We start from the raw sequence: 14,452 nt of genomic DNA on the forward strand, positions 1-14,452 counted from the left end.
CTGGAGTCCACACATAGAGTATATAACTACCAAAGCACAGCGGGCTTCAGGCTTACTACACATGGTAAGTAACCGGAAATATGGGTTACGGAGGCACACCTAGATAACGTTATACAAGATTTATATGCGCCCCATCATGGAATTCGGCTGCATATTATTCTCGGGTGGCCCTGCTTATAAAACGAAACCTCTAGTTGTCTTGGAGCGAGAAGCACTGCGAATGTGTCTGGGACTCTCTAGATTTGTGGCTATCAACGTACTGTACCAGGAAGCGCGCCTGCCTACACTACTTTGTCGATTTCAAATTTTGACCGTACAAGCATTTTTAAAATTTTATAGCTTACTGGCAAGAAGATCTCAATATGCTTTTATCGCAAACCCAGACGCCTTCTTTCTTGCTCATTGGCCACGGTTTCACACGCCTCAGATAATGTTTGTACAAAAAAATCTACAAAGTATAAATGTGAACATTAGAAATGTAATTGAGACTAATGAGTCGAATTGTCATGTTATTATTGAGTATGATGATATATTCCCCCAAAACGCCAAATTACAATCTATCAAATTTTTAAATAACATATTATTTGATTACTTGGAGCATGCAGAAACTAAAAATATATTAGCCACAGATGCTTCCGTAAATAATCAAAAGGCAGGTGTAGGCATTGCCTCTGATTCGCTTGACTGGTCCTTTTCAGTGAGACTGCCTGATTTTACTCCAGTTTTTGAAGTGGAGCTCTTGGCGATTATTTTAGCTCTTCGAAAACTTCCATCAAATCAAAACAACGCAGTCACAATGACGGATTCTCTTTCAGTTTGTGCAGCTCTGACAGCTTCAGAGAACTCTCGAATTCTAAGCACATTCAAAACATTAGTACCCCCGCAGTTGAGACTCCTGAGATTACTATGGGTTCCGGGACACTGTGGATTAAGATTAAATGAATTGGCCGATTCCTTAGCACGAGTCGCACTTGAAGGGCCAGTTTTGTCCATACTGCCAGATGTTGAATATATCACGGCAATAAGATATCGAAAATCAGCAATCTCCACTGATACGATAGAAAAAGTAACTACATGGACAGACTATAACCACCTCATGTTTCCATGGCAACCCCACTGGAGTCAGTCCAGAAAGCTCGAAGTCTTAATTACTAAATTTCGATGTCGTGTCCCCCCCCCCTCCCCCCCCCCCAAACCTGTATCTACACAGAGCTGGTCAGACAACATCACCCCTCTGCGCATTCTGCGGAGAAATGGAATCACTAGATCATTATTTTTTGTATTGTCGCCGCTACGATATACTTAGAAAAAGGTTACTAGTTATGCGATTTCGGAAAATAGGCCTTAGATTGACGGCGGAAACGGCGCTAAGCTTTGGTGCCTCAGTTTTGGGACATTGCCACAGGGATGCTTTCAATGCCGTTTGCGATTATATTCAGGCAACCAAGCGTATACCTTTGTGATCTTCAATCAAAAAAAATTATTTATTACTCCCCAGGGCAGAGTGAAGTAAACGCAGCTGAGTAGTAATCATAACACCTCAAATCTCAAAATTGCTCAACTTGATTTTTTTTCGTTTGCTCTTTTTATGTTGTTTTTATTTTTACATTAGTGTTATTATAATACCAATTCATTACAAATAGTTAAAATGATCACAGAAAAACTGCACTGCACTTTCTTGGCCAATTCCCCTGAGTGGGTATGAGCCAACATCCCAGGGAAACAAAACAAAACAAAACTGGGCTGTCCGTACCCAGGAAATTTTTTTAGGTGGGGGAGGGGCGTTTACCAGTAGAATGGCTAGCAACTGGTGGTCGTTGTGAATATGTCTAAGTACCTAACTATCAACAAAAAAGATAAAGCGTGAAAAAATTTCGGGGGATGTCAGAACCACCTCAACTATCTCCCAATTACTCATCCGCTGACAAACACAATGGCTTTTTTAGTGGCTAATAATGATTTGTTGTTTACCCGTGTATCTACATCTGTGACGACATTGCCTTGCTCTCAGCATCAAATCGAAATCGTCGTCATTTTTTTAAGAAAGAGTTGCGGGCTCCCTTCAATTTGAATTCGACTCGATGTGAGCATTTGAAAATGCATGGCGAGGCTTCGATCGGTAGCAAGCATTCCGAACGCTTTCCGCGTTCACAGTAGTACAAATATTGAGATTTGACGTCGGATACGAAGACGCGGTGGGGGATCACTCGCTGGATTCCGTGCCGACCGGTTGTGCCCTCGCGATCTCCGACGACAGCGCAGCTCTGGCCGGCTACGTTGGTCCTACGCCACCTCCTGCCGCCGGTACCCTACGAAGACGACAGAAGGGCTTTGGCCGCTTGGATTAGCTCTACGCCATCTCCTGTCGCCGAGAAGAGCTTTCGCAAGTGGTCCCCTGTCCTCGGACTCCTGTGACCGTGTTTCATCTTTCCTATCTCTTCTGTCGTCGCCCGCTGTTCTTGCACATATCTCTCTCTCTCTCTCTCGCTTTACCTTTAATCCTATCCTTTTAATCTCTCCTTACCCTATCCTTAGTGAGCTACTGTTGAGGTGTCGCACTCTGATGCAGACAGTTAGGGGGCTCACTTTTCTCTTCTTTTCTCTTTAAGAATCACATAAACCTTTGGGACGCTTGAGGACTTTGCTGGCTTGGAAAATTGATCGCGCGTTACCATTGGTCGACTCCTTTCAGCGGCGCAGCCAATCTCACTCTTGCTCTCTACTCCTTTCCGTGCCAATGGCTCCGCCATTGCCATAGCTTCGACGTTAAAAGAACACTAAAGAGGAACAATGACTTGGTTTAGATTTACAAACGGCTCACTGAGAACTCTAATGCCATATATTTCACTATCACAAGTTCATCATTATCTGAGAAAATCAAGGTTGAAGTTTCAAATGCTCCTTATTTAAGCCACCGCTACAGCTGAACAACCTGGAACGTGCCAGTATTCTTCGACGAAGAAAACAACATTCGTGGTTATCGGCACACAATGGTTCCCCCCTCAAGACTTAGAAGTGTGCATCACAATATTTCGATGCTGGATTCTTCTTCTCAATATCTCATTATTAAAGCCTGGTCAGGTGTCATCTCCCCTTTGTTTTTACTGTCCCGAACCAGAAAACATTGATCAATTTTTACCTATTTGCTGACGTTTCACAAGCCCCAGGAAGAAACATTTGGAAACTATATTAAGAAAACTAAACATTACCCCTAATTCTCAATATATCTTTCCGCTTGGGGCCTCTTCTTTAGGCATCATGATAGTCTGCGTAGCAGTTTGTGAATTTCTCCGACACACAAGAAAGTTTGCTTTCTAAGTTTTCTTCTTTTTTTTTACTAATGAAATTCTCTTTGGAATTTCCATCCATTTATTCATTTTGGTTGTTATCTAGCTACTTAACTGGTAAGTCACCTTATCATTAAGCGCACTTATATTTCCTAGATGTCTGAATATACTTATTTCTTCATCAAAACTTGAAATTTGTTTTCCCCATTACAATAACCACCGGTTTAATGGCCAATGCCCCGTAGTGGGTACGAGCCAAGACACACAGGAACACGCAATCAAGCTGCCACGAGGGTGCGTGCATGCCCTGGTGCTCCTTGAGCCGGTTCAGCCCCGGCTGCCATTCGCTACCCGAATCTTCCGATGCACGGTAGGGCTCGAGCTACGCGTCCTGGTGCTCGTGGCCATATTGTTCCGCAACGCCCGCCTTCGGAATGTGGCTGCCAGTACCGAGCCCACTGAAGCCCTCGCCTGTGCTTTATCGAAGTGTTGACCTTCAGGACCGAGACATGCCAGCCGTCGCTGCTGCAACGCGTCGCAAAGCAAGGAAGAAGAGGAAGAAGTCCGAGTCGAAGTCTTCGTTGTCGGGTTGCGTCGTGACCAGCCAAGGTTCCGACACTTCCCCGCCGGTGCATCACGGTTCAACACGCAAGCGAACCTTCCAGAACTCTTCGCACTTCTCGCAATGCAACGGTAAGCTGATCAAGGTAAACGACAGCGCGACGATTCTGAAGTCAGGACCAAGCGTTTGGTGTCCCGGCGTCGAGATGACCCTCCGACAACTACGACGACTTCGGGGAGAACAACGAAGGCCAAGCGCGATACGCGGCTGCACCACAGTCATCGGGCACCAGCATCGTGCTTTCGGACAAGGAAGTGTTCGTGGCTGTCACTCTCGAAGCCGTCGCTGGACGGTGGACGCACTTTTGGTAAACGGGAGTGTTGTGTTCTAGGTTTCGGTTTCGTAATGACATGCGAGGATGCCAGGGGGCGCCGCTCTGGCATCCAGGATTTCAAGGCCACTGCAAATAAAATCAGTGTGCGTTGGGTAACCTTGGAGTGCGGTTGTTGTTCTTTTCTGCGGCGCTTCGCGCCAACCCACGTGTTCGGGCTGGTCGGCGTCCCCGCCGGCCGCGTACGTCTCCGTCGGCCGTCTTCTTCTTCTGCTTCGTCGGGACCAACCAGCCGCCAACACAGCAATGGCGACGAAGACGTGTAAGAACCCATTTCGTTTTCCGTGTTCGTCCTTTTCGTGCTTCTAACGGACCTACCCTGATAACCCTAGACGCTCGTTGTTCCCAGCAAGGTGGCTACTGCGTGCTGCGTCGCTTCATTCCTTCTTCATTCAGCTACGCCGCCTTTGTCGTTTTCTTCAAACAGTGTACTGGCGTCATTTTCTTCTCGTCTGCACCTCTCCATTCTTCTTGCTTGAAATGGCGTCTCCTATTCCACCTCCCCTATTTCTTCATTCGCCCGCAGACCCGCCACTTCCGTGGGCGGACTGGAAATTGGTGTTTCAGGCCTACGCAAACGCGGCCGGGGAGGACGCCAGCAAGCCCGAGCGTCGCAAGGCCCTGCTGCTCAACACGTTGGGCCCTGCCGGGTTAAAGATCTTCTATACTTTGGACGCCACCAACGCGTTGCCGACGCCGGCGTCGGGCGATGCCTTCAAGAATGCTGTTGCTCTTTTCGATGAGCATTTTAAAGATGTCTCGTGCGATTATCTCGCACGCGTAAAATTCCAAGAAAGGCGACAATTGCCTGGCGAGCCAGTCGCCGAGTTCATTACTTCTCTTTGAACGCTCGCCGCGTCGTGCGGCTTCGGCGCGCTCGAGGACGATATGATCCGCCATCAGCTTTTCACCGGGGTAGCCTCGCAAAACGTCCGCTGCCGCATGCTTCAAAAAGGCTCCTCGATTTCATTATCCGAAGCCCTCTCGATTGCGCGAGAAGACGAGCTTATTCGCTCCCAGTTGGAGCAATTCGCTCCGCATTCAGCGCAGCAACTTCCTGCTGCGGGGGGCCAAGGCGGCGGCTCTTTGTTTCACGGGACGCGTCAACATGGCGGCCCTTCATCTTCGTCTCGGCGCGGTGGCGAACATGGACGCCCGCCTGCTCAGTCCTTCCGTGGCGGCCAACAAGGCAGCCTCTCTGTGTCGCGGGGGCGAGGAAGCCGGCAATATGGCGACCTCATTCCGCCAAATTCTGGTTTTCCGGAACAGCACCGAGCTCCTAACTCGCGTTCGCAATTTTCTTCTCCAAGCGCAACCGCGCATTGCTTTCGTTGTAGATCGGCTCAGCATTTAGCCAATTTCGCGCAGTGTCCCGCGAGAAACCGCACTTGTCTTGCGTGCGGAAAAATCGGACATTTTCAGTCCGTATGCAATTCCCGTCCAGCGAATTTCCCTGAACCAGTTTCTTCGTCCGCTCCTTCGAGCACTGCACAGACCAATACGGTCACTGTTCTAAATGTGGATAGCCTCCACACTACGTCCGAGCCCAGCATCGTAGCTTCAGTGGGCCATTTGCCCGCCATTTGCCCTTGTCATTTCTCGTGCACACTGGTGCCTCAGTCTCTTTATTCAGTGCCGCTGACTTTCACAGTCATTTTTCCAACATTCGGCTTTTGCCTTCACGCGTCGTTCTACAAACATATTCCAAGGAAACGATTGATATATTAGGTCATTTTACAGCTCAGGTCTCCTATCGCAGTCGCACTGCTTCCATTACTTTTTATGTAACTGCCAATGGCAGCTCGCTTTTGGGACGTGATGCCATCAGGGCTTTGTCCATCAACATCGTCGGTGCGTCTATGACGTGTGCTCAAGTCGACGTCCAAGATGATTTTCCAGCCAACGCGCCTTCTGAATTCCGCCACCTGTTCACCCGTGAACTGGGTTGTGTGCGCTGTTTTGTGCATAAAGTGATGCGTCGACCAGGTGTGTGCCCTGTGCGTGCCAAGCTGCGCCGCATTCCTCTTCTTCTCCGTGAGCAAGTCTCTGCCGAACTGTCTCGACTTCAAGCCAGCGGAATCATCGAGCCTGTCTCTGCTTCCGACTGGGTTTCTCCACTGGTCGTCGTCAAGAAAAAAGATGGATCCCTTTGACTATGCGTCGACTTACGAGAACCGAACAAGGCGATCGTCGTAGATGGTTTTCCACTTCCTCACATTGAAGAACTGCTTCATCAGCTCTCCGGAGCGGTATGTTTCTCCAAGCTGGACCTCGCGTCCGCTTATCACCAAGGTGAACTTTCTGAGTGCAGTAGAGACTTAACCACATTTGTATCGCACGAAGGCTTGTTTCGGTTTCGCCGCGTGTGTTTCGGGCTTGCATCTGCCCTTGCAGTGTCTCAGAAAATGATGTAAATTATTCTTAAGGGTTGTAATGGCGCCCTTTGTTACTTGGATGACATTTTGGTGTGGGGACGTACTCGCGAAGAGCACGATGCTAGCTTGCATACTGTTCTCAACCGCATCAGTGAATGTGGTATGAAACTTAATAACAAGTGCATTTTTTCTGTGAATGAGTTACAATTTCTAGGACATAATGCCAGTTCCCGCGGCTTGACACCTGTTGAATCTAAAGTTCAGGCCATTGTCAAGGCCCCACGGCCTACTGATGCCAAAACTTTGCAATCTTTTTTAGGTCTTGTTGGTTGTTATGCCAAGTTTGTTCCTCACTATGCTGATGTTGTTGAACCACTGCGTACTCTACTTCGTGAAGCACAGCCTTTTAACTGGTCAGCTGAAGCTGAACAGAGCTTCATTCAAGTCAAGTCAATACTGGCCTCAAAGCCAGCTGTTAGTATTTTCAATGAGAAGCTTCCCATCGTCATCACGACGGATGCATCCGATGTTGGACTGGGAGCAGTGTTTCAACAACTCAGAGGTGATCAGCTGATCACTATCGGGAGCTAGATCCAAAGGATGTCGCTGATTACACCGTGGTCGTCGTGCGGAGAAGGCGCGAAGAAGTCGCCTTCGGAAGGAAGCCTGGCCGAAAGCGGTCCATCAGCTTCTGCGTGCCTGGTACTCCTCGTGTCCGACCATCAGCGAGGCCTTGGTGATGAATCTTTCTTGCTAGGAAGCGCAGCCACTATTACAAAGAACACACAACACAAGCGTTTGGTGATGACCTACGGTGCGCGGAAGACGAGGACGACGGCGACGACCTACGACGAATACGAAGGCAGCTGCTCGCCGGCTCGATGAGAGCACAGACGTGCAGGTCGTCTATGGCAAGGTTCGGCGACCGCGCACGGCTGGTTCATTGTGGCCGTCGCTTGATGGAGCGGCTGGCGCAGGCTCCGGCATCTGGCGGCTTTCGCACACTTCGGGCGTGGACGACGAAGCTAAGCAACGGCTTTGTCGGAGAAAGAGCGCGTCAGACATGACATTATTTATATAGATTTCGTTCCGTAACTGAATAAACTTGGCGTTATATGGCTTTGGTTGCATGTACAACACCTTGATGCCGGCAAAACGGCACCTGCTGCATCTATGCAGCGATTGAGCAGCGATTTGAAAGAAAGTTAAAAGTTGAAATTTATTTCACCACAACGATACACCGTGATTTACACAAACAAGAAACAATTGTGGCATGGAAAGTAGGAAAAAAGCTGCGCTATAGCAGCTTGACTAGCCCCACCTCCCATTTGTACAAGGCAACAGAAACAATGGCACACCAAGCTCCATACGGTGCTCACGTATGATTGAAAGAAAAAAGAAAAGAAAATAACATTCTAGTGGTTGTTTATGAAGTACAGAATAGATGCACACTTGGGTGTTTACAAACAAACAATTTTTGGGAAAAAAGGCAACCAATATAAGACGCTATAACAGAAAGGGGTACACTTAAAATTTCATGCATTTAAAAGTACTGGGTGTAATTTTTCTGGGTTTATAGTTCCTTATACAAACAGGTTTAATATATCACTACTTGAAAGGAGACGCAATTGCTGTTCTGTGAGATTGAACTTATTTAGTATATGGGGAACAGAGTGCTTTAGCATTTGGAGTCCGTAATTTGTTCGTGGTCGGGGGATGTGCCAGTGTTCAGAACTCCGCATCGGACGCAACAAAATTTTCGGCTGTAAGTGTGCTAAGCCTCTCAGGTTTGCGCAATCCTTTCGAATTTCAGACCTCAAAGACAACAACAAGTTATGTTCATATGCAACACAAAATTTTAAAACATTAAACTTGACAAATAAATGGGATGTGTGTTCTCTGTAACCTATATTTGCAACAGCCCGCAAAGCGCTTTTTTGAAGTGTATACAACTTTTGTTTTGATGTTTCAGTTCCAGAAGCCCATACCAACTGACAATAGCGTAGATGAGAACAAAAAAGCGTATTAAAGATAAGAAGTTTCTGGGGGAGCGGTAGAAACGACTGACACCTTCTCAGCACGCCAAGGGCTTTTCTTAGCTTAATACACCATTGTTCAGTGTGAGAATTCTAGAACATATGTTGATGAAAGATGACGCCCAAAGTTTTGACAGTCTCTGAAAGTTCGATATTGAAATTATTTAGCATCAGTTTTTGTGTGTACGTACATGTTATTCCTTTCGCACGGAAAAGAACGGCCTTGGTTTAAGAGCTGTTGATCTGTAACGAATTTTGGCAGGACCATTTCGAAAAATTGACTAACGTTTTATTAGCTGCTTTTATCAAATCGTCTATATTTGTTCCCGTAAAGAATAAGCTTGTATCATCTGCATAAATAATGTACGTTATTGAGTGATCCACATTTACAATATCATTGATATAAAGGTTAAATAGAAGAGGTCCTAATATGCTTCCCTGAGGTACACCGCGTTTGATTTTTTTTGGCATAGATGTTTGCCTATTTATAGACACACACTGGTACCGATCACTAAGGTAGCTTCCTATTAAATCGAGCGCGATGCCTCTAATCCCGTAATAAAACAATTTTTATAACAAGGTTTGGTGATCAATTCTGTCGAACGCCTTCGTAAAGTCTATGAATACGCCTAATGTTAGCTTTCTTGCTTCAATGTTGCCCAGTATCAACTCTTTTTGATGCAACAGCGCTGTCTCCGTCGATACGCCAGACCTGAACCCATATTGTGCTGTTGTAATCACAGAATGCGAGTCCAAAAATTTATACAATCTAGTGAAAATGATTTTTTCTAGAGCCTTTGAAAATATAGGTAATACCGATATTGGCCGGTAATTACTCATTTCATTTTTGTCACCACCTTTAAGAAGCACTGCAACTTTGGCATTTTTCATCCGCTTAGGGAACATACCTGTGCTTAAAACAATATTATAAATATGCGTCAGGCAGGGTGATAATAAATCTATAACAAAGATAACCGGTTCCATTTTTATGCCGTCAATGTCCTCACTTTTGCTTTTTTTAAGTTTCATGAAAACGTTGTTTACCTCAGTTTGCTCCGTAGGGTCAATAAATATTGAGGGGGCTATAGGTGTTGGCATGTAACTTAATGCATTTCCGTCGTAAGTACTTTCTGACAAAGAAGTAAAGTACCCATTGAATTTATTGGCTAATGCTGTTCCTTTAAATATATGATTATCAATGGTAATTTCGTCGACACCAGGCGTCCTATTACTTGAAGATATGATTGTGTTTAGTTTTTTCCACATTTGCTTGACATCTACGATACCGTTAAAAATAGTATGGTAATAGTCGCGTTTGGCTTGTCTTAAAGTTTTTGAAAGACTGTTTCTGTAGGCCCTAAACGCTTTCAGTGCATTCAAATCGCGATTTTTCAAGAACACCTGGTACAGTCTGTTTTTCGTACGTATCATTTTCAATATACTTAACGTTACCCAAGGCTTACGTGCGCGTTTTGGCTTAGTTATTTCTTTGTACGGAAAGTGTTTTTTATATACCGAAGAAAAAATTTCTATGAAATGGTCATATGCGGTATCAGCCGTAGAGCACGCAAAAACTGCGTTCCAGCTTGTTCTGGCGAGTTCATCTCGGAACCGCGACAGTGTAACCGCGTTGATGTCTTGATATATTATATTTACAGTGAATTCTTTTGCCGTATTGTACGTATCAGTTACTAAATAAATAGGCAAGTGGTCGCTAAGTGTCACATTAATGGTACCAGAGAATAGGTCATTAATTGCTAGGTTAGTAATAAAAAGGTCGATAAGAGTTTCACTAGTTGCAGTGATACGTGTGGGGGTGGTTATTACATTAAACAAAAAATGGGAATCGAGAATCGCAGATAATTCGCCCTGTTTAGGAGTTTTTGTCAGCATATCTATGTTTAGGTCACCTCCTAAAATTAAAGAGTATTGGTTTATGTTTACAAACGAAAAAATATCCTCTAGAAACGTGAAAAATTCGCTCAAGTTACCATCAGGTGGCCTATACACGACAGCAAATACAAAATTGTTGCATTTTATACAAATTATCTCAATGTCCGTTGTGGACCAAGAAAAGTCATCGAGGAGGTCATAGGTAAATCCCAGTTTTGTGAACATGCATACGCCGCCTCCCCTTTTCAATTTCCTATTCAAAGAAACGGCACTGTAGCCGTCTAAATGTATGGTATCAAGATCAGAGTACCACGTCTCAGTCAGCATAATAACCGAAAAGGAAAACCCGAACTCGTTTATTAAAATGCAAAAGTCATCATATTTTTGGCGTAACGACTGCATGTTCATATGTAAAAATGTTAATGGTGATTTACACTTTTCAACAATATCCGACTTGAGTGTGGTTGGACTAATACAAGATAAAGTCATTGCTGATTATTATGGGTCAACATAGAAGTGCTGTCAGTTTGCAGACAAGTAGTGACATACTTCCAAATGAGAAACAGACAACGAAAAATATCACTGTGCCTACAGATTTCATCAACAAGGGCAGAAAAACGCAGCCAAGTTGTTTCCCAGCTCATGTCGCGATACAGGCATAAACGCAAACAATCCAGAAAATAGCAAAAGCGGCAACTACAAACCAGTGCTTCCAAAATTAAAGCACACAAGACAAAAAAAAATAAAAAAGCAGGCAACAAATATCGGAAAGAGAACAAATGTGTGGCGAACAGCGCATGCGCATATGGCCTTAGCTCCGGGTAGACTATCGCAACATATACAACTATGTGTCTCCTTAACACATATGAACGGCATGATAAGATGCGCTATAGCACCACAAAGGGCTCCTTCAAAGCTTGGAACATTGGTCTTATTTTCCAGCTTTCATAATGGGTTAACCATTTTAGCAACGTCCCCACTGCATGAAATCTTTATTTTTGGAGCGTTGTCCATGCGCCGTGCGAAAATTTTGCCATTTTGCACCCAAACGTATTTCCAACCAGTTTCGCGTTTGCGTGCAGTAGCCTGACCTAGTAAACGTTTCAGCTCTGGGCATAGGTGCTCGTTAACAAAGAACGGCTCCTCCGAGTCAAAGCCTACGTCAGAGCACTTGAGCCGGGAAGTACGCGCATTCTCGAGGAAACAGTCCCTCTTCTGCCTCCGTGCGAACTGAACTACTACGTTCTTTTTTGTTAGATTGGAGGTTGGTACTCTGTGCACCGACTAAAAATCGGCTTCCTCAAGTGGTACACCTACTTTCTCGCCAATTTTGATCACTGTATCTATAAGGTTTTCAGTGGCGTTGTACGGGATACCTTTGAGCTCCACATTTGCATTACGAGAATACTGCTCAAGGTGTAGCAGCCTACTCTCATGATCTTTCACCTTTTGGGCAAGATCAGCGCACGTGGCCTCTAGCATAGCGTTGGTCGCCTTGAGCTTTACATTTTCAGCCTTTACTTCTTCACAATCAGTATTTAAGGAAGCTACAGAGGACTTAATGAACACGTAGTTCCGTGCAGTAATGTTGCGAATAGACAATCGCTTAACATTCAGCTACATTCAGAATTAACATTCGTGAAACATTCGGTAGTATTATACGTAGCACCTGCAGTTACATCTTCTGGTATGCTAGTTGGTACTGAATATTTCATTAGTATAGCAGGGCAAAACACGACACAAAGACGCAGTAGAGTGCTCTCCCGTGACACCGTTCTGCGTCCTCTTCGTTAATACGTCTGGGATGCAATGGCGATGAACGTATTTTTTTCTCTTTATAGTGGTTGCTTGGCTGACACGTTTCACTGCTATAATCTTGAGTGTGTGCTGTTGATTCCCAGTCACGGGAAAGAGAAATGGAAAACCTTAATTTTTTCTTTGTATTTTTTTCGCTTTCTTTCTGTCTGTATGTTTTTTTTCCTTTTTGCATTAGCTGTATTCATTATAAATTCATTCTTAAGCATAGTTGTAACGCTTGCAAAAAAAGTACTCAACGTTTTCTTGGCCAATCCCTCAGAGTGGGTATTTGCCAAGGAGGAATATAGAAAAATTGCTGAAGTAAAAGCTTTAGCAATGCCTTGCCAGAAGAAGTGATGCCACCATTTGCCACTGCCAAGATGGCGGAAACATGCTCTTTTCTAATAGTGCCCACTAAAATATCAAGTAACTTTGATATCTTAAGTAAATGCTATGTGAGTTCATTATTAAAAGAAAGGTGTTCCCGACTAAGTAACATGCAGAAGCTAGTATGGAAAACTGAATCTTCAAAGAACTTTGCCTCTAATTAGAGGCTCACTAATGAACACTAGTAACGCTAAGACGCACTTGGAGCGCTATGTGGTCCGAAAAAGGGAAACGCTTCTTTTATCCCGCACTACAGAAAATACGGCTGATTGTGTGGAATTACCTAGATCAGCAGCTGGAAACGCACTGCGAGGAGGCCTTTCTTCGACGATGACACACACGTTTCTTCAAATTAAGAGAAGGATAGCTAAGGTTTCCAGTTGTCCCGTATCCGCCACGACCCCACTCTAGTACGCATGTATAAGTGATATGCCGTAAAATGTAAATAACTTGATTCATTTTAATTTACTTTTACTTGTAATATTTGAATACGCAGTGATCAGTTAGACTTTGGTGCTCATTTGTAAGATGTATACGCTGTCTTCACTTGTTATCGATGTTTCGTTTGTGTACGTACAAGTTAAGTGCACAACAAACTTTCCTTTTTTTAATCGCTGAACGGTGATAACTCATCATGCCTCTAGTAAGTGGCAGCCACAGCCACCATCATGCCAGATAAACGGCTTCACTTCTGCGCAATCATGTCCACTCTTGTCATTTTTTAAAATCCTCCTTGGTATGTGCCATATTTTCAAGGAAACAAAAAAAACGAAGAAATTTTCTCAAAATACTGCGTTCCCGCTAAAACAGGGCAACGCCGTGTGGTGGGGCCTCTATTCGTGAAAAGATGGTGCGAGCCAGCGGTCCCGTAACATTCCAGAAAAAGCTGTGCACACAGATTTGGTTGCACGTTAAAGAACTTCGGGAAGGAAAAATGTATCCGCGTTAGAAGGCGCGTCAGCAAATGAGAACATTGGGGGACACTTAAGCTCCGCCTTTGAGAGCTGAACGCAAACGTGATATTTTATCCGTATAAGGGCGTGCTTCAGCCACTTAGTGCGCATTTCTTACTGCATGATGTTACTCAATAAGAGTTTGAATACTACTACATAATCGATGACGTTGAAAGCGTCTAGTGTCAGAGAGGCTTTATGGCCGCATTTTCTGTAATGAACATCGCGCTTTAAACCACCATGGCCACGCAGAGGACCCGCGAATGGTCTGCCAAGCTTGGGAGTCCCAACGTAAGACTAGTCGGATGGCGCGGGGTCCCCCTTTCGTCTTTTCTAGACCACAATAAAGTTCTTGCCGTCATCATCATCATAATAATCATCATTATCATCAACATCATCGTCATCATCATGAGTAATTATGTGCGCGAAATTGTTTCGAACTTGCTATGCACCCATTATGTGGTATTCAGGGAATACGCGCAGTAACAGATGTGCCTAGATTGGATGTGAGCCATGCATACATGGAGGCCATCGTCATCATCATGTTCTGACATCCGAAGGCAATGTGCGGTTGTACCACGCAATACTACTGCAATAATACATGTTGTATTTCGAAGCCTTTATACTAAACGCGTGTGCTTCTAAAGCATGAACGTTGTTTTCACTGCATTTCCAAGCAGACAATGTTTTTTCAGTGTTTCTCCAAACAAATGCGGGAATTTGGGGTAGGGACCACTCTTGCCAAGGTAAACGGCCTGGGCTTCGATACTC

This window comes from Rhipicephalus microplus, chromosome 10 (assembly GCF_043290135.1).
Source record: "Rhipicephalus microplus isolate Deutch F79 chromosome 10, USDA_Rmic, whole genome shotgun sequence".
Classification (NCBI taxonomy): domain Eukaryota; kingdom Metazoa; phylum Arthropoda; class Arachnida; order Ixodida; family Ixodidae; genus Rhipicephalus; species Rhipicephalus microplus.